Source organism: Schistocerca piceifrons, chromosome 3 (genome assembly GCF_021461385.2).
Source record: "Schistocerca piceifrons isolate TAMUIC-IGC-003096 chromosome 3, iqSchPice1.1, whole genome shotgun sequence".
Taxonomy (NCBI): domain Eukaryota; kingdom Metazoa; phylum Arthropoda; class Insecta; order Orthoptera; family Acrididae; genus Schistocerca; species Schistocerca piceifrons.
Window position 1 is genome coordinate 254,524,519 of NC_060140.1, and position 18,874 is coordinate 254,543,392.

General features: G+C 39.5%; 1 protein-coding gene across 1 annotated transcript in view; it reads left to right on the forward strand.

Moving 5' to 3' along the window:
* The first annotated feature begins 147 nt into the window (after positions 1-147).
* The window catches only part of LOC124788557 (vacuolar protein sorting-associated protein 13B), a 221,355-nt gene continuing 202,628 nt past the window's right edge, over positions 148-18,874 (forward strand). Inside the window, exon 1 of the mRNA XM_047255828.1 lies at positions 148-241. The gene's annotated coding sequence lies outside the window, so the exon portion shown is untranslated. The remainder of the gene's footprint in view (positions 242-18,874) is intronic.

Genomic DNA, 18,874 nt, shown 5'->3' on the forward strand with positions numbered 1-18,874 from the left:
TTTGTTACGGCAAAGATGGCCAATATAAGCTGATTGTGACATATAGCATGTTTTTCCGTTTACTTTTACTAGCGTTTAAAAATATTTTTATTTGCGTTATGATGTACAAACTCAACCCCCCAAAAAATTAATCGTGTTCCAAAATAGTGACGGACGACTACAGACGTCAGACTGTATTCGTTGTGGAGCCGGTTGTTGATGTGGGCGTTACGTGTCAAGTAACTGCTTGACAGCAGCGAAGGTACGGTGATAAACCATGCTGCGCTTCGTAGAAGTAATTGATTAAACAGAAAGTTTTACTACCTGTAATTGGTTCTTTAATAAGGAAATTTTGTTTTGTTGTGCCTTTTATTTACAAAAATAACATTATGTTTGTAAAATAATGTCCAGAAAGCCAGTACCACGCATCGTAAGTTAACCAAATTTTAATAGCATATTAGAGATAATACTAGTACAATGTCGCTCACCTTGTAATTATTTTGTTTGAACTTGGCATCCGTAGCACACTGTCAGCCGTGAATTTGGCATTTTGTTGCTTGCAGTTTGTTTTTCGAAGTCGAATAACTTTTGGTTTTCCACTCAATAATGTGTAGCTAGTCTGTCGTTATATATTTTATGTGATTTTCCTTTTATCCATGTATCCTAAACGAAAATTATGATATTTTTTTCTCATTGTGCCAATTCTCTATTAATAGCTGCTGCTATTGATTGAAAAATTTGTAGATATAAAAGTTCCTTGTAGGTGCACTAATCTGATCAGAATAACAGTGTTAATGCTGTAAAATAATCAGCAACATTATTGTATCCTGAACGAATGGTCATGTTTTCTTTGCCACTTTGTCTAAACTGATTTTCTGTATCTAATAATGTCAAAAGCAATTAAAAATAAATTCTTTATTGTGTCCTCTTGTCCATTCTCATCTAACGATATAGTATTGGTGTCTATGCTATACATTATGTCATTTCATTGTGTGGTTCATAAACTAGTTAATGGACTCCAACAGCTCTCCATAAGCCACAAATCACATATAAAAAATACTGATGTGTGCTCTGTGTTAGATGTTTGATATTTCTAAAGAGCAGAAAGATATTTTGTCGAGACTTGGACCATAGTGCATGCTGTATCTTTTGGTGTTGTGATGAAATAGTTTGGTCTGAGATATGCCCAATGAACAGTTTTTTATTTATAATCTATATTCTCCCCTTCTCCTACAGCTTTTACTGTCTACAACTCCCCCAGAGATTGTTTAAGCTAATCCTTGATGTCATAACACATGTACCATCATCCTGTCTCTTGTTCTTGTCAATGCTTTCCACATGTTCCTCTCCCCACCAGTTCTAAACCTCATTTCTTGTCTTATCAGGCCACTTAATATTCAGTATTCTTCTATAGCATCATATCTCAAACACTTTTTCCTCTTTCCCAGTCTTCGCATGTTTCGCTTTGTCTGCTTTGTGGTTCCCAATTCTGATGTTACGTTTATCACTAATCTCATTTCTGCTTCCCATCATTACTATCATTACTTTAGTCTTTCTTTGGTTTGCCCTCATCCATAGTTTGTGTTCATTGAACTGTTTATTACATTCAGCTGGTCCTGCAATCCTTCCTCACTTTTACTCAGGATAGCAATGTCATCGGCTCACACTATTTTGTTCCTGTCACTCGTATTATAGTATTCTAGCCTTAATGGCTGTAAAATTTGGGATAAAGAACAGCTGATTATTTGTGATTGTAGAGATTATTAAAATATTATCTGTGAACTTTATCATATTACCTGAAAATTAATTTCTAAAGGATGCGTGGCTGGATGATAATAGAGTGTCATCTTAGAGAATGTGATTTACTGGATGGTCTTGTTTCTTGTCAAAAGAGTTTAGATGTTCAGTTGTTCTACATGGCAGTCATATCCACTATTGAAGAGCAATTTTGGACTGACTCTTTCTCCCCAAAAAATTTTGCCACACAATTTCAAATACGAGTCTTACAGCAGAGGATATACAAAGTAAATCATGATGCATTATTGCGTTAGCTGCCAACATTTGCGGTGTTGCTATAGAGAAGCTGTGATTGTTTGGCTGCTGCTTAGCACCAAGTGTGGTTGCCTGTTGATACGACACAGGATTCACATTCAGCATGGATCCATTTACCAAAATGTATGTTTTCTGTGAATGCCCTGAGGCAAGTGACATGATGGTTCCTATGAAAATTCTACAGCCATGCCATTCTTACCTTTGCTACATTTATGATGATGTCTTCACCAACAGGGCAATAAACCTTGACCTTTCTTCCCTCATCAGTTCTTGAGTTACTTAATTGTGATTAGAGTGTTGTTGATGATAAGTGAAATTTATGTTGGTTTTCAAAATACTGTTTGTTAAGATTTTCTGTGGAATCATACTGTGTGTTTTCACATATTTAGTGATAATAATAATGTGGACAGGGACCCAAGAGTTGTAGAATTTTTCTGTTTGCCTTTTTGTTTATTATAAACACAGTCTTATTTAAGAAAGTACTCAGGCCTGGAGGACATAATATTAAAGTGGTTGAATGCAGCATAAATATGCACAAGACCAAACTATATTCAGTGGATTAAAAAATGGTACATTGGTTCATACTGTGTGCTCTGGTTCTCTCATTAATTTTTCCAATAACTTTGTTAAATATCTTGGGCCCTCCAAGTAGTGTCGATTCACGTTCCACTTGATGGAGAGAATGGTACATTCAAGGATTTATTTATTGCCATGATGTTAGCAATATTTCTGTCCTGTAGCAGTATCTGAAGTTTGTTGATATTCTGATCTGTCTCCAATTACCACCTCATTGGTGGAATTTTAAACATTTATCTCATTAATTTGATGCTTAGGTAGTTGTTTAGGGTAACATACATTGCTTTGATAATATTCTGTACGTACGTTTTTGTGGCAGTGCTTCATGCTAACTTGCTGTATTTGGCACTTTCGTATTTATGATTGCATATTATGAAAATATGTCCTTTAAGCGATATGCCATATTAAAGATATCTTCAAAACATGTTGGTTTTAGTATGGCTTGTTCTTCTATAGTGGGTGGAAGTGTGACTTTGGTGCATAAAACTGCTGCCATTTCACATATTTGTGTGGTTGCTTGTAGTCCTACTGTGGTTTGAATTCTATGTAAAACTTTATATGGTAACTGTTAATTCAATCAAGTAGTGTCCAAACTCTACTGCATTTGTCTTCCTTGGACAAGCAGGACTACACATGATTCAGATCTGTAGGATCAAAATGAATTATAATGATCTGCTATTTTAAAATTGCCAGTGATATCAGTGTCGGTGAACTTTTGGCATTTACTAGCATTCAAGAAGAATATAATTATTCCAGTCCCAAAGAAAGCAGGTGTTGACAGGTGTGAAAATTACCGAACTATCAGTTTAATAAGTCACAGCTGCAAAATACTAACGCGAATTCTTTACAGACGAATGGGAAAACTGGTGGAAGCCGACCTCGGGGAAGATCAGTTTGGATTCCGTAGAAATGTTGGAACACGTGAGGCAATACTGACCTTACGACCTATCTTAGAAGAAAGATTAAGGAAAGGCAAACCTACGTTTCTAGCATTTGTAGACTTAGAGAAAGCTTTTGACAATGATGACTGGAATACTCTCTTTCAAATTCTAAAGGTGGCAGGGGTAAAATACAGGGAGCGAAAGGCTATTTACAATTTGTACAGAAACCAGATGGCAGTTATAAGAGTTGAGGGACATGAAAGGGAAGCAGTGGTTGGGAAGGGAGTGAGACAGGGTTGTAGCCTCTCCCCGATGTTATTCAATCTGTATATTGAGCAAGCAGTAAAGGAAACAAAAGAAAAATTTGGAGTAGGTATTGAAGTCCATGGAGAAGAAATAAAAACTTTGAGGTTCACCGATGACATTGTAATTCTATCAGAGACAGCAAAGGACTTGGAAGAGCAGTTGAACGGAACGGACAGTGTCTTGAAAGGAGGGTATAAGATAAACATCAACAAAAGCAAAACAAGGATAATGGAATGTGGTCGAATTAAGTCGGGTGATGCTGAGGGAATTAGATTAGGAAATGAGACACTTAAAGTAGTAAAGGTGTTTTGCTATTTGGGGAGCAAAATAACTGATGATGCTCGAAGTAGAGAGGATATAAAATGTAGACTGGCAATGGCAAGGAAAGCGTTTCTGAAGAAGAGAAATTTGTTAACATCGAGTATAGATTTAAGTGTCAGGAAGTCGTTTCTGAAAGTATTTGTATGGAGTGTAGCCATGTATGAAAGTGAAACATGGACGATAAATAGTTTGGACAAGAAGAGAATAGAAGCTTTTGAAATGTGGTGCTACAGAAGAATGCTGAAGATTAGATGGGTAGATCACATAACTAATGATGAAGTATTGAATAGGATTGGGGAGAAGAGGAGTATGTGGCGCAACTTGACAAAAAGAAGGGACCGGTTGGTAGGACATGTTCTGAGGCATCAAGGGATCACAAATTTAGCACTGGAGGACAGCGTGGAGGGTAAAAATCGTAGAGGGAGACCAAGAGATCAATACACTAAGCAGATTCAGAAGGATGTGGGTTGCAGTAAGTACTGGGAGATGAAGAAGCTTGCACAGGATAGGGTAGCATGGAGAGCTGCTTATTAGTATATTCCTAGAGTCATCATTTAAAGCCAGTTCTTGAAACTTTGTGAATAGGCTGTCTCGGAACAGTTTATGTCTATCTTCAAAGAGTCTGCCAGTTCAGTTTCTTCAACATCACTGTGACACCCCCTATGGGTCAAACAAACATGTGCCTATTCCTGCTGCCCTTCTCTGTGTACATTCAATATCTCCTGTTAGGTCCAACACACTTTTGAGCAATATTCTAGAAAGGTGTGCTCGAGTGATTTGTAAACAATCTCCTTTGTAGACTGGATGCATTTCCCAAGTGCACTACCAATAAACTGAAGTCTGCAACCAGCTTTACTCATGACGGAGTGTATGTGATCATTACATTTCATACCCCTGCAAATTATTAAACCCAGATATTTGTATGAGCTGGCTGATTCCATCTGTGACTCAATGATATTAAAGGCATATGATGCTATGTTTTTTATTTTGTTAAGAGCACCGTTTTACATTTCTGAGCATTTGTAACAAGTTGCCAAGCTTTGTGCCAATTTGATATCTGATCAATATCCAACTGAATTTAGACAGTACTTCATTATAGGTAACTGCATCATCTGCAGATTTTGTCCTCAATGTCATGAATATACAACATAAACAACAAGAGTCCCAAAAGACTTCCCTGGAACACACCCGAGGCTACCTCCACATCTGATGATGACTCTTAACACAAGATGGTACGTTGAATCCTCCCCAGCAAAAAATCCTCAGTCCGGTCACAAATTTCGCGTGATACCCTGTATGGCATTTGTTACTGAGTAAAATGCTTTTCAGAAATCAAAAATACTGCATCTACTTAACTGCCGTGATCCAAAGCTTTCAGTATGTCATATGAGAAAAGTGTGAGTTGGGTTTCACATTCTCGATGTTTTCGGAATCCACGCTGGTTGGCATGGAGCAGATCATTCTGTTCGAGGCATCTCACTGTGTTTGAGCTCAGAATATTTTCTAAGCTTCTACAACAAAGTGATGTCAAGAATATTGGACAGTAGTTTTGTAGATCACTTCTAATACCCTTCTTGTAAATGAGTGTGACCTGTGGCCTCTTGCAACCACTGGACATGGTTTTCTGTTTGAGGTATCTACTATAGGTTGTAGTAGGGATAATTCAGCCACAAACTCAGTACAAAATCTGATAGGGATTCCATTGGAGCTTGGATCTTTGTAAACGATTTCAGCTGTTTCTCAATAACATTGACACGAACGCTTACTTCTGTCGTCTTTTCAGTGGCACAAAGACTAAATTGGGGCAATTCTCATAGATTTTCCTTTGCAAAGGAACATCTGAAAATGAAGTCAAGCACTTTAGCTTTTGCTTTACTACCCTCAATTTAAGCTCCTGTCTCATTTGCAAGTGACTGGACTCTAACTTTGGTGCTGCTAACAGCCTTTACATGTGACCAGAATTTCTTTGGGTTCTGCAGAAGATTGCTTGACATTATTCTGCTACTGTAGCCACTGAAGGCATCATGCATTGCTCTCTTGATAGCCAAATGTGTTTCATTAAACATCTCTCTGTCTATAGTCCGACGCTTTGTTTTACATCTATCATGCAGTAATCTCTGTTTCTTTAGAAGTTTCATTACAGTGACTGTATACCATGGAGCTTCCCTCCCACTAGGAACTGTTCTACTGGATACATATCTATCCAGTGCATGGTCAACTACTCTTTTAAACTTGAGCTATAGTTCTTGTAGATGCTCCTGTCTTGTGGTGAAAGTTTCAAGCTCCTCATTGAAGTATGACACTACTGATTTTTTCCTCTAGCTTACTGAATATATATATCTTCCTGCTTGCTTTAGTTGTCCTTTGTACTTTGGTAATCATTGTTACCACAACCCTCTATGGTCACTGATATTAGTTTTGATGTGGACATCCTCAAAGACGTCAGGTCTATTTGTTGCGATTAGATCCAATGTATTTCCATCATGAGTGGAGTTCCTAACTATTTGTTCTAGGTAGTTTTCAGTGAAGGCATTTAGTAAAGTTTCACAGAATGCATTATCACACCTACCACTAACAAAACTGTAATTTTCTCAATTAATTGTTGGATGATTAAAGTATCTACTGATGATTACAGTATGATTGGAGAACTTACATACCAGCAAAATGAGGTTTTCTCTAAAGTTTTCTATTACATCAGGTGATGACTCTGGTGGATGATAGAAGGATCCAATTACCTTTTTATGTCCTCCCTTGATACTACAACTTGCCCTGTCAATCTTGCATGCAGCTTCAATTTTTATCTCGATAGATTTGAGTTTCTTGTCTAATGCAACAAATACGCCACCTCCATTTCCCATTAGTCTATCTTTTCAATATACACTTAAATTTATCACAAAAATATCACTGCTATCAATTTCAGATTTCAACCAGCTTTCTTTTCCTAGTGTTACGTGAGCTTCATTGTTTTTCAGAAGCACTTCAAACTATGGCACTTTGTTATGGCTGCTTTGAAGTTAACTACCAGGATTTTAATATTCCTGTGTGTGGAAAGAGGGATCTTACTCTGTGTTTCTTACAGCTTCTAAAAAATACTTGCATGCACTCTGCACACAATCAGCTACCTGGGTAGCAGCCTCTGATGTATAGCACACACGTGACCCATTTTGGGGGCCTACAGGTCAAAATTCAACGGCGCAAGTTCAGGAAGTTGCTGGCTAGCTTGTTACAGACCCCTTGAGGTCTTTGCTTCAGTCATTCCACTCAGTTCAGACCCAGGGGGCCATGATCAGTTCTGGAGACAGTGCTGTAAATTGTGAGCTTCTCTGAAACTCTGTTCACAGAGCTGGTCTTTTAAAACTTCTCTGCCAATCTCTGGGGCAATCCAAGTTCCAAGTGTAACCTTGGAGTCCAGATGATAGGCATGGTTTGTTCCTATGTGCACCACAATCTGCAGCTGATTGCAACCTGTTCTGTTAGTGGCTGTCAGTATAGCCTTCAATAGGTTGAATGAGGCCCCAGGCTTACACACTGAGTGTTCTTACATGCCCCATGCTGCCATTTCCGTAAAGGGTACTATTATTTGCCGCATGTTTGAATTGGCATTGCTTAATAGACCCTACCCTTTTGCATTAGCCTCCTCTTGGCACAGGACAAAGCAGGTTTCCCGAAAACAGGTGAGGTGAGTCCTGTTGGCTCAGTTTCACTTTCACTGAAAGGCAGCAGCTTGAACTTGTTGGTTAGGGGGGTCGGTATAACAGCCTGAGTCCTACCTAGTCCCCATCTACCCTGTACAGGACACCTAGAGCCACCACTGACAGGCCACTCATAGTCAAAAGGTTGAGTAATGACACTTGTGCTTCCTGTAGAGGAGACAAAATCCACAGGAGAGGCAGTACTCAATGGTGCCTTTAGTATCGGTGCCACAGGTACATGACTCTCCAGACACACCGATTCACAGCAACTGTCAATCATTTGATAGTAGTCAGGACAATTTCCAGCTGCTTACAAATGTCAACCAACTCATCGCATGTTCAAGAACACCATTCACAGTGGAGCCGCATTGTGGGTAGTGCAATGTATTACAGTACAGCGAACAAATAACTTTAAACTAATCTTGCTGACTACCTTATAATCTGTTGAGGTAAAAAATTACTTATTTCCTTTGAGAATTGAAGCAAATACACAAAACAAGATTTCTATAAATGAAACAGAAAAACCTGTGGTAAAAATTGCAGGTTTCCCCAACTGTTTGAGGTTATTTATAGTCATTAACAAACTCAAAAATAAAGTTATTTTACAATACATGCAGATAATAAACTGCTTGGCAGTTGCTAAGGACCAAAGACATTGTTAGATGGGAATAATCACAGGCAGTGTTGGACAACTTGAAACACAGTGCATATGTAAGAGAGCTGGTGTGATATATTTAAAATTCCATCACATGCGAAAGTAGGATAACAGACATAAACAACATTCATGTTTGACGCAGTTCGACTCTCAACATAAAGGTCAATATTGGACTGTCAGTAAGGAATATGCCCTCCTCAGGCTCTAATCCACATTTTTGCACCTGTTTTCATGCTGGCTACCAATCCGTTGAGGAGTCCGTGAAGGATATTGTCCCTCTCCTTTCAAGGCAGTTTTCAGTTCTTACGTGGTTCAGAGAAAGGGTGCTCATTGACAAGCATGTGCATTTAACAGGCTTCTGAGCATACAAACCAGTCTCATTAAATCGCCCTGAAATGGCTGGCAAGGACATGTGTACTGGTAGCGGTTGCGAGGTCTGCAGTCATCTGCCTAGGAGTGAGATGTCTGTTCCTTCTTGCCTAGGCCTGTGTATTGATGCCCCTCTTGCAGTGTGGTGTGGTGATCCATCTACAACCACCGGCATGCCTTCATATAGCATTTCTATCTTTAGTGGCCTTTTTCAATTACAAGATGACATTTTTGGATACACCTACTACTGTGAGCAAAGTATTGACACATTGACTGGCTTCAAGCTGTCCAACTGCTCATCCACAATCGTGAGTACTCAAACGGTGTCTCACAGAGATGTTGCCGTACTTCACTGAATGTTACACTAATCAGTTCAACAACCACCTTCGTCAAACATCATAACTGCACCAGCTGTCAAATGCCTACAGATTGTTCATGCACAGGTTTTGCTGCAGTTAACACATTCCACCCTGTACATTTCCTTTTAGTATCATTGGTAAGGAGTTCTGTAGCAATTGTCGATTGTTACATAGCAGTTGGTAGTTGTTCTGTCGGAAGTAGCTCCTTAGAAATTGTCAGTGTATACACTCCTCTCGAAGAGAAAACTAGATGTACCGTAACATAATATGTTGGTTACAATACTGTATTTGCTACAGTAACTGGGATAAAAAACAAAATTGTGTTTTGCTAAAGGCGGACCCCATCCAAAAACACATGTATTGTTAAAGTAAACATGGAAAAAGGAGCTACAAGCTGAAGATGATTGAATCACAAATGTCGAATTACTACGAATTAAGAGTATCCACAGGACAATGGTAGCTTCCTAAAATTCTTGAAAATGTATGTTTATATATACTGAAATTTGGGGTGATCTATTCTTTCGCAGCAACCATGAATCACAAACCCTGATTTGCTATGAAATAAGTTATGCAAAACAGTTGTACCAGTAATTTGTGAATGTTTTCAAAAATATAGTTTTGTAAGAATCTAAAAATTATCAGAAATAACATATTTCCCACATAATTATGCAGTGAAATTAAAGAATGATTATTTTGAAGCAGGATAGGCCTGCTGTTTCAAAAATTGTAAAATAACACTACTAAGTTTAAGCCTACAGTTGACAATAAAAGTACAGGTTATGTTGGCACTCGCAAATGTTCGAAATACCACACTATATAACAATACAAACGAGTATTGACACAATCAAGGAAAGGTTATACAGAAGCAATGTTAACAGCAAGATATGCGAGTCTAGAATTTCAAATTGGCATATGAATCTGGCACACATTGCCTCACACAAAGGAAAATTCCAAAGTCGGCTTTAACATATAAATAATGGTGCAAATTGCATGGATTTTTTAATCAGCTTATCCTGTGACAACTTCTGCACTGGCATGCTGAAGATGAACACTGCAGCATCAGTTTATCTCAGTCAAAATGGCAAAATTTGCAGCATCAACAAAGCACGTCTTCAGCTGATATATTACATGTTATGCACATTACTTGCTTGACTTTCCCATTTTGTTGATGCAAGTTGCAACCCTCTGCCACTGGAGGGCTCTGAATTGTAGCATATAACATGGCAGTGTGTAACATAACTATGTTGGTGCTTGAGAAACAGTGTGCTGTGATTGAGTTTCTAATTGCATAAGAGTTCGCCCACACATGGAGCACCCACTGCTTCAGCATGGCAGTGCCAGACCACATGTGAGCGCTGTGAGATCTGCAACAATCTGTCATCGATCACTCTCACTGACCTTGCTTTGGCAATTGACACAATCGCTTCCTCGTCTGCATGACACTGCTGCATGGCTTATGCCCAACAGGCATTAGTCTCTCTGTGCATCAGGGCAGCTATTGTAGTAGTAGTAGTAGTAGTAGTAGTAGTAGTAGTAGTAGTAGTTGTTGTTGTTGTTGTTGTTGTGGTCTTCAGTCCTGAGACTGGTTTGATGCAGCTCTCCATGCTACTCTATCCTGTGCAAGCTTCATCTCCCAGTACGTACTGCAGCCTACATCCTTCTGAATCTGCTTAGTGTATTCATCTCTTGGTCTCCCTCTACGATTTTTACGCTCCACTCTGCCCTCCAGTACTAAATTGGTGATCCCTTGATGCCTCAGAACATGTCCTGCCAACCGATCCCTTCTTCTAGTCAAGTTGTGCCACAAACTCCTCTTCTCCCCAATTCTATTCAGTACCTCCTCATTAGTTATGTGATCTATCCATCTAATCTTCAGCATTCTTCTGTAGCACCACATTTCAAAATCTTCTATTCTCTTTTTGTCCAAACTATTTATCGTCCATGTTTCACTTCCATACATGGCTACACTCCATACAAATACTTTCAGAAACGACTTCCTGACACTTAAATCTATACTTGATGTTAACAAATTTCTCTTCTTCAGAAACGCTTTTTTTGCCATTGCCAGTGTACATTTTATATCCTCTCTACTTCGAGCATCATCAGTTATTTTGCTCCCCAAATAGCAAAACTCCTTTACTACTTTAAGTGTCTCATTTCCTAACCTAATTCCCTCAGCATCACCCAACTTAATTCGACTACATTCCATTATCCTTGTTTTGCTTTTGTTGATGTTCATCTCATACCCTCCTTTCAAGACACTGTCCATTCCATTCAACTGCTCTTCCAAGTCCTTTGCTGTCTCTGACAGAATTACAATGTCAACGGCGAACCTTAAAGTTTTTATTTCTTCTCCATGGATTTTAATACCTATTTCCAATTTTTCTTTTGTTTCTTTTACTGCTTGCTGAATATACAGATTGAATAACATCGGGGAGAGGCTACAACCCTGTCTCACTCCCTTCCCAACCACTGCTTCCCTTTCATGCCCCTCGACCCTTATAACTGCTATCTGGTTTCTGTACAAATTGTAAATAGCCTTTTGCTCCCTGCATTTTACACCTGCCACCTTTAGAATTTGAAAGAGAGTATTTCAGTCAACATTGTCAAAAGCTTTCTGTAAGTGTACAAATGCTAGAAACGTAGGTTTGCCTTTTCTTAATCTAGCTTCTAAAATAAGTCGTAGGGTCGGTATTGCCTCATGTGTTCCCAAATTTCTACGGAATCCAAACTGATCTTCCCCGAGTTCGGCTTCTACCAGTTTTTCCATTCGTCTGTAAAGAATTCGCGTTAGTATTTTGCAGTCGTGATTTATTAAACTGATAGTTCGGTAATTTTCACACCTGTCAACGCCTGCTTTCTTTGGGATTGGAATTATTATATTCTTCTTGAAGTCTGAGGGTATTTCGCCTGTCTCATAGATCTTGCTCACCATATGGTAGAGTTTTGTCAGGACTGGCTCTCCCAAGGCTGTCAGTAGTTCTAATAGAATGTTGTCTACTCTCGGGGCCTTGTTTCGACTTAGGTCTTTCAGTGCTCTATCAAACTCTTCACGCAGTATCTTATCTCCCATTTCATCTTCATCTGCATCCTCTTCCATTTCTATAACATTGCCCTCAAGTACATCGCCCTTGTATAGACCCTCTATATACTCCTTCCACCTTTCTGCTTTCCCTTCTTTGCTTAGAACTGGGTTTCCATCTGAGCTCTTGATATTCATACAAGTGGTTCTCTTTTCTCCAAAGGTCTCTTTAATTTTCCTGTAGGCAGTATCTATCTTACCCCTCATGAGATAAGCCTCTACATCCTTACATTTGTCCTCTAGCCATGCCTGCTTAGCCATTTTGCACTTCCTGTCGATCTCATTTTTGAGACATTTGTATTCCTTTTTGCCTGCTTCATTTACTGCATTTTTATATTTTCTCCTTTCATCAATTAAATTCAATATTTCTTCTGTCACCCAAGGATTTCTACTAGCCCTCGTCTTTTTACCTACTTGATCCTCTGCTACCTTCACTACTTCATCCCTCAAAGCTACCCATTCTTCTTCTACTGTATTTCTTTCCCCCATTCCTGTCAATTGTTCCCTTATGCTCTCCCTGAAACTCTGTACAACCTCTGGTTTAGTCAGTTTATCCAGGTCCCATCTCCTTAGATTCCCACCTTTTTGCAGTTTCTTCAGTTTTAATCTACAGGTCATAACCAATAGATTGTGGTCAGAGTCCACATCTGCCCCTGGAAATGTCTTACAATTTAAAACCTGGTTCCTAAATCTCTGTCTTACCATTATATAATCTATCTGAAACCTGTCAGTATCTCCAGGCTTCTTCCATGTATACAACCTTCTTTTATGATTCTTGAACCAAGTGTTAGCTATGATGAAGTGCAAAATTCCACCAGGCGGCTTCCTCTTTCATTTCTTAACCCCAATCCATATTCACCTACTACATTTCCTTCTCTTCCTTTTCCTACTATCAAATTCCAGTCACCCATGACTATTAAATTTTCGTCTCCCTTTACTATCTGAATAATTTCTTTTATCTCATCATACATTTCTTCAATTTCTTCGTCATCTGCAGAGCTAATAGGCATATAGACTTGTACTACTGTCGTAGGCGTGGGCTTTGTGTCTATCTTGGCCACAACAATGCGTTTGCTGTGCTGTTTGTGGTAGCTTACCCGCATTCCTATTGCTTTATTCATTATTAAACCTACTCCTGCATTACCCCTATTTGATTTTGTATTTATAACCCTGTATTCACCTGACCAAAAATGTTGTTCCTCCTGCCACCGAACTTCACTAATTCCCACTATATCCAACTTTAACCTATCCATTTCCCTTTTTAAATTTTCTACCCTACCTGCCTGATTAAGGGATCTGACATTCCACGCTCCGATCCGTAGAACTCCAGTTTTCTCTCTCCTGATAATGACGTCCTCCTGAGTAGTCCCCACCCGGAGATCCGAATGGGGGACTATTTTACCTCCGGAATATTTTACCCAAGAGGATGCCATCATCATTTATCCACACAGTAAAGCTGCATGCCCTCGGGAAAAATTTACAGCCGTAGTTTCCCCTTGCTTTCAGCCATTCGCAGTACCAGCACAGCAAGACCGTTTTGGTTAGTGTTACAAGACCAGATCAGTCAATCATCCAGACTGTTGCCCCTGCAACTACTGAAAAGGTTGCTGCCCCTCTTCAGGATCCATACGTTTGTCTGGCCGCTCAACAGATACCCCTCCGTTGTGGTTGCATGTATGGTACGGCTATCTGTATCGCTGAGGCACGCAAGCCTCCCCACCAATGGCAAGGTCTATGGTTCATGGGGGGGGGGGGGGGGGGCTATTGTAGTATGGAGTAATAAATGTGTGATTTATCACTGCTGTTTCACATCGATAATATGTCAGATTCTCCCAGGCATCCATTCACTACCGCACTGCGTCTGCCTGGGTGGTGGATTACCGGCATCGTGACCTCCTCCTACATCTTTCCACCACTTACCATAGTGGACAACCACCATGATTGCTATAATTGGTGTTAGCCATTGAGTTGTCAGTACTGTAATGTAGTAGGTCATGAATTACCATACATGCAGGTAGTGTCAGCTATGCATGGACAAGCTGCAATAGTGGAGGTAAAACAAATAAGGATGTGTCAGCATTTCAGCAGCATCAATATTGTTTGGATGCTGTGCTGAACACATAAAATAACCCTTCCCCCATGCAAGAATTGTAATGGTATGTCATTTTGCTCCTTTAATATTGACTATCAAAGAGTGTCCTAATTTTTATGGGCCCCTCTGTATATATTCTTCGAGTCACCAAATGGTTAACTATGAAGGGTGCCATGTACCACGACTTGTCATTTCTTTTCCTATTCCACTCACAAATGATGCAAGGGAAAAGTGACTTTCTATACACCTCTGTACAATCCCTGATTTATCTTGTCTTTGCAGCCCTTATGCAAAATGCATGTCAGCAGCAGTAGGATCATCCTAAAGTCAGCTGCAAGTACCTCTTCTCTAAATTTTCTCAGTTGTGTTTTACAGAAAGAATGTCAGTCTCTCTTCCGGGGATTCTCATATGAATCCACGGAGCATCTCAGTAACACTCCTGTGTTGACCAAACCTATCAGTAGCAAATTGTGCAGCATGCTTCTGAGCTGGTGTTACACACTGTGCCTCACATAGGATTACTTTGTGCACAATCTGCCATGGCATGAGGCAATTCACAGAAAAGCTCTTATGAAATTAATCAAGGATTCACAAAATTGATTTACCACAGAAGACCATAACGATGTGAAAATGACAGATAACAACTTTAGACTCGTGATGGAAGAAAGATCACTGTACTAGATGTGGTACATTTTCCATCTATTTCAAATATGCTAAACAATTTGCCCATTTTCTAACAACAGGGTATTTTAAGTTATGTAGGGACTTAATAAAATAAGTGACACATGTTGTCCCATGCTAATACCAGTGCCCAACAAGAGTGGCGTGTTATCAGAAGAGAGTACATGTTTCAGTTTTCCTGCTGGTACCTGTCTGCTGCTGTATGGATAACAGATGCATCATACGAGGCGTGTTTTTTAAGTAAGTACCGTTGTGAAATTTAAAAAAAGACGTGCTAAGATATCTCAATAATTTTATTTTTACATGAAAGCCAGTACCTTAATCTACGCACCGAGGCCATTACATTCTGCTTCTTTTTTGTTTACTTTGTGTACTTAGTGTTTAAGATGCCTCCGATAATCGTGAGTCCCGCCAACTGTGAAGTACGGGCTGTTATAAGATTTCTTAGTGCTAAAGGCCAAAAGCGATTGATATTCATCGTGAGATCTGTGAAGTTTACACAGAAAACATTATGAGTGATGGAATGGTAAGAAAGTGGGTGAGAGCATTTAAAGATGGCCGCACAAATGTGCATGATGAACAAGGGAGTGGGCGTCCTTCGGTCGTTAATGAAAGTTTGGTGCAGGAAGTGGACAATAAGGTGAGAGAAAACAGACACTTTACGATTTCCTCCTTGCAGGATGACTTTCCTAATGTTACTCGTAGTGCTTTGTATGGCATTGTGACCGAGCACTTGAATTACTGAAAATTGTGCGCACATTGGGTACCAAAAATGTTGACAGATGGTTTAGACAGTGCATTGACTTTCCTTGAGCAGTACCACAATGACGGTGATGGTTTCTTAATCCAAATTGTTACGGGTGATGAAACATGGGTGGCCTGTGTCACAACAGAATCAAAGCAACAGTCTTGGAAGTTGAGCAAGTTCATCGTTTTGCTGCAACACAACGCTCATCTGCATGTGGCGAATCAGACCAAAGATCTCATCACATCTTTTCGATGGGAAACTCTAGATCATCCTCCGTACAGCCCCCATCTTGCGCCCAGTGGCTACCATCTGTTCCTGCATTTGAAAAAACACCTGGGCCGACAGCGTCTTCAAGACGATGACGAAGTCAAAACAGTGGTGGTGCAGTGGTTAACAAGTCAGGCGGCAGACTTCTATGAGGAGGGTAGTCAAAAACTGGTCTATGAGAAGGGTAGTCAAAAACTGGTACAATGTTATGACAAGTGCCTCAATATTGACGGAAATTATGTAGAAAAGTAGATTAAGGTACAGGCTTTCATGTAAAAATAAAATTATTGAGATATCTTTGCATGTCTTTTTTTAATTTCAAAATGGTACTTACTTAAAAAACACGCCTTGTAGCATGTGTGATATGGTGAGGCAATGGGTAACATACTCCAAAGTTGGAGTACAGGGGCAGTATGATTCTAGTGGCCAAAATATCTAAATTACACACAGATATACTATGAAATTCTGGAAGTATATGGGTCAGATGCAATGTTGTATCTATTTGTGGTAAAATGATGCCAACAATTTGACCAAGAGCATACAGACATGGGTGATGCTGATTGGGAAGTCAAGATCTTGCACCATATGATGTCTATCTTTTCAGCAAGCTGAAAGAACTTCGGGGAGGAAAGAGAATATCTAATGATCCAGGAATTAGGACATTCAAACAGTGATTCTCAAATGACTCCATAACTGAGGAGTGGATTTCTGTCGTCAAAAAATTGAATGATTGGTAGAATGTTCCACTTGTTGTGTGATCACAATAATACATCTGTTTATAATCTAGGCAGCAAGAGCACATAAGACCACTGCTCAGAGCACCTGAAGAAGTTGTTTTGTCAAAATATTGTGTGCCAAAATGGAGTTGTCAACTCAACTAGAAACCCAAAAATATCTTTGTCAGTCATACTGAGAAAGTATGTCACTGGAATCAGATGAGGCGCTTTAATTTTTGAGTGAAAGTATGACCCCAGTGTCACCTGTGCAGTACATGTGATCACATTACTGCACATAGTGTGAGTCTGGAGGCTGACTTGAGGTGCAGAAAAGTGCAGCTGTAAGCCTGAGACCTAACAGACTTGAATTTTTTTTGTATAAATTGCATTATACTATCATCTGAGTAAATGTCACATAAAAGAACCAGTTGAGCACAAACAGTATCAAAAGTTAATCAGTTTTCCACTACAATCTGAATGGTATGTTAATTAAGAGCTGTTGCTGTGAGTGTGCATCAAGTGTTATTCACATATATGCACTGACTAAGTCAATTTGCATGTTCTTGGTGAGAGAAAGCAGAAGCTGTAATGGCTGCCTATTACAGCTAGCTGATGTGTGCTGTGGGACACTTTACACTGGAGAAGTGGAAGGATTTTTTCCATTTCACCAGTGACTATGATGAAGTTGTATCAACTTGTCAGCCTGGACTGTTATAGTTGACAATTCAACTAGCAGAGCTATCTAAACGTTCTATAGAGAGTTGTTATGCAATATTTCAAGCTGTTTTTCTCATGTGCACCTAAGCCGAGAGGCTGTTATGAGCTACATCCTGACATGCTTCACAAGTATTGGTGAATGTAAGGCAATATCTGTGCTCTGCCATCTTATATGAAACAGCTGTGGAGGGAATGTAGCTGGAGGACAGATGTTTCTGATGAGCAGTTGGATTTTACCTTGTCTTAGAAGAGGCAGATAAAGCTGGGGATGGATGTCAAACTCTCTGCAGAACTCATGCTACGACAAAATTATTCTTTCACACAAAAATCTAGCAGATATAATACTGTTGACCAAACTTCAGAGTCAGGGATGAGACAAACCACACTGTCACAGACTGGGAAATTGGTGTATAACTCTAGGCTCTTTGAATTTGAACCATCTAGTTGGCGAAGGCAATTCAAACCTTTTACAGTTATAACCCAAGCGTTATATAATTGTGACTGAAGTTTGTTACTGCAAAATGCTCTCTGTGATTGTCCAAGTGGTTTTAGCAACTCAGATGATGATTCCAGTGAAGTCTGCTGACAGTACACGATTCGTACAGATTATCAGGGGGAGAGCACACAAGCAGCTGTGATCACTACAGCTTAGGTGAGGTATTCTGTAATGCATAGAAACATGTTGTAGTCTTTGCAGATACACCTTCCATTTTTATGTTGTGACTTATTGTCATAATAGGTCAAAGCAGGACATGAAAGTACTCCACCTCTGTGTTTGTAATATGTTTTGTTCACTGCCGTTTCTGTTCTTGAAACTACTGCTGAAGTTGTCTGGTATCCATAGACGGTGTGCTCGTGTGAATGTCATCATCACCATAGTTGTTGGTGGACATACCTACACATACAGTGTAAAAGATCAAATATTGTTACTCGGAAGTCTGAAGTAAGGCTGTCAAGAACATTACAGTCGAAAGAGCAATCCAAAATATAAATCTGAACGATAGAGAAGAGAGACTGATTGTTTCTGCCAGGAAGCTTAGAGACATCAGTGGCTTGTGCAAAGGAACCAAATGGTCAGTCAATTACTTTGTTGGGGAAGATTAGGGTTTTATGATGTGCTGGAAGTATGAGGTGTGTCACCACCTGTTGCATCGCTCAGCTGTGCCGATACTGGCCAAACAGTGCTATTCCATTGCTCCGACCATGTGCTGATTGATACCTCATTCCTGAGTCCTTGAGTGTTCAGCTTCGGCAGTTTCCCTATAAAAGGTATATATTTCAGATGGACAGATAGATAGGCATCTGCATGGTTGGAAAAAATGATGTATCGTCTATGGAGAGTCAGTGATTAATTTTACAATGTATTTATTTTTTATGACTC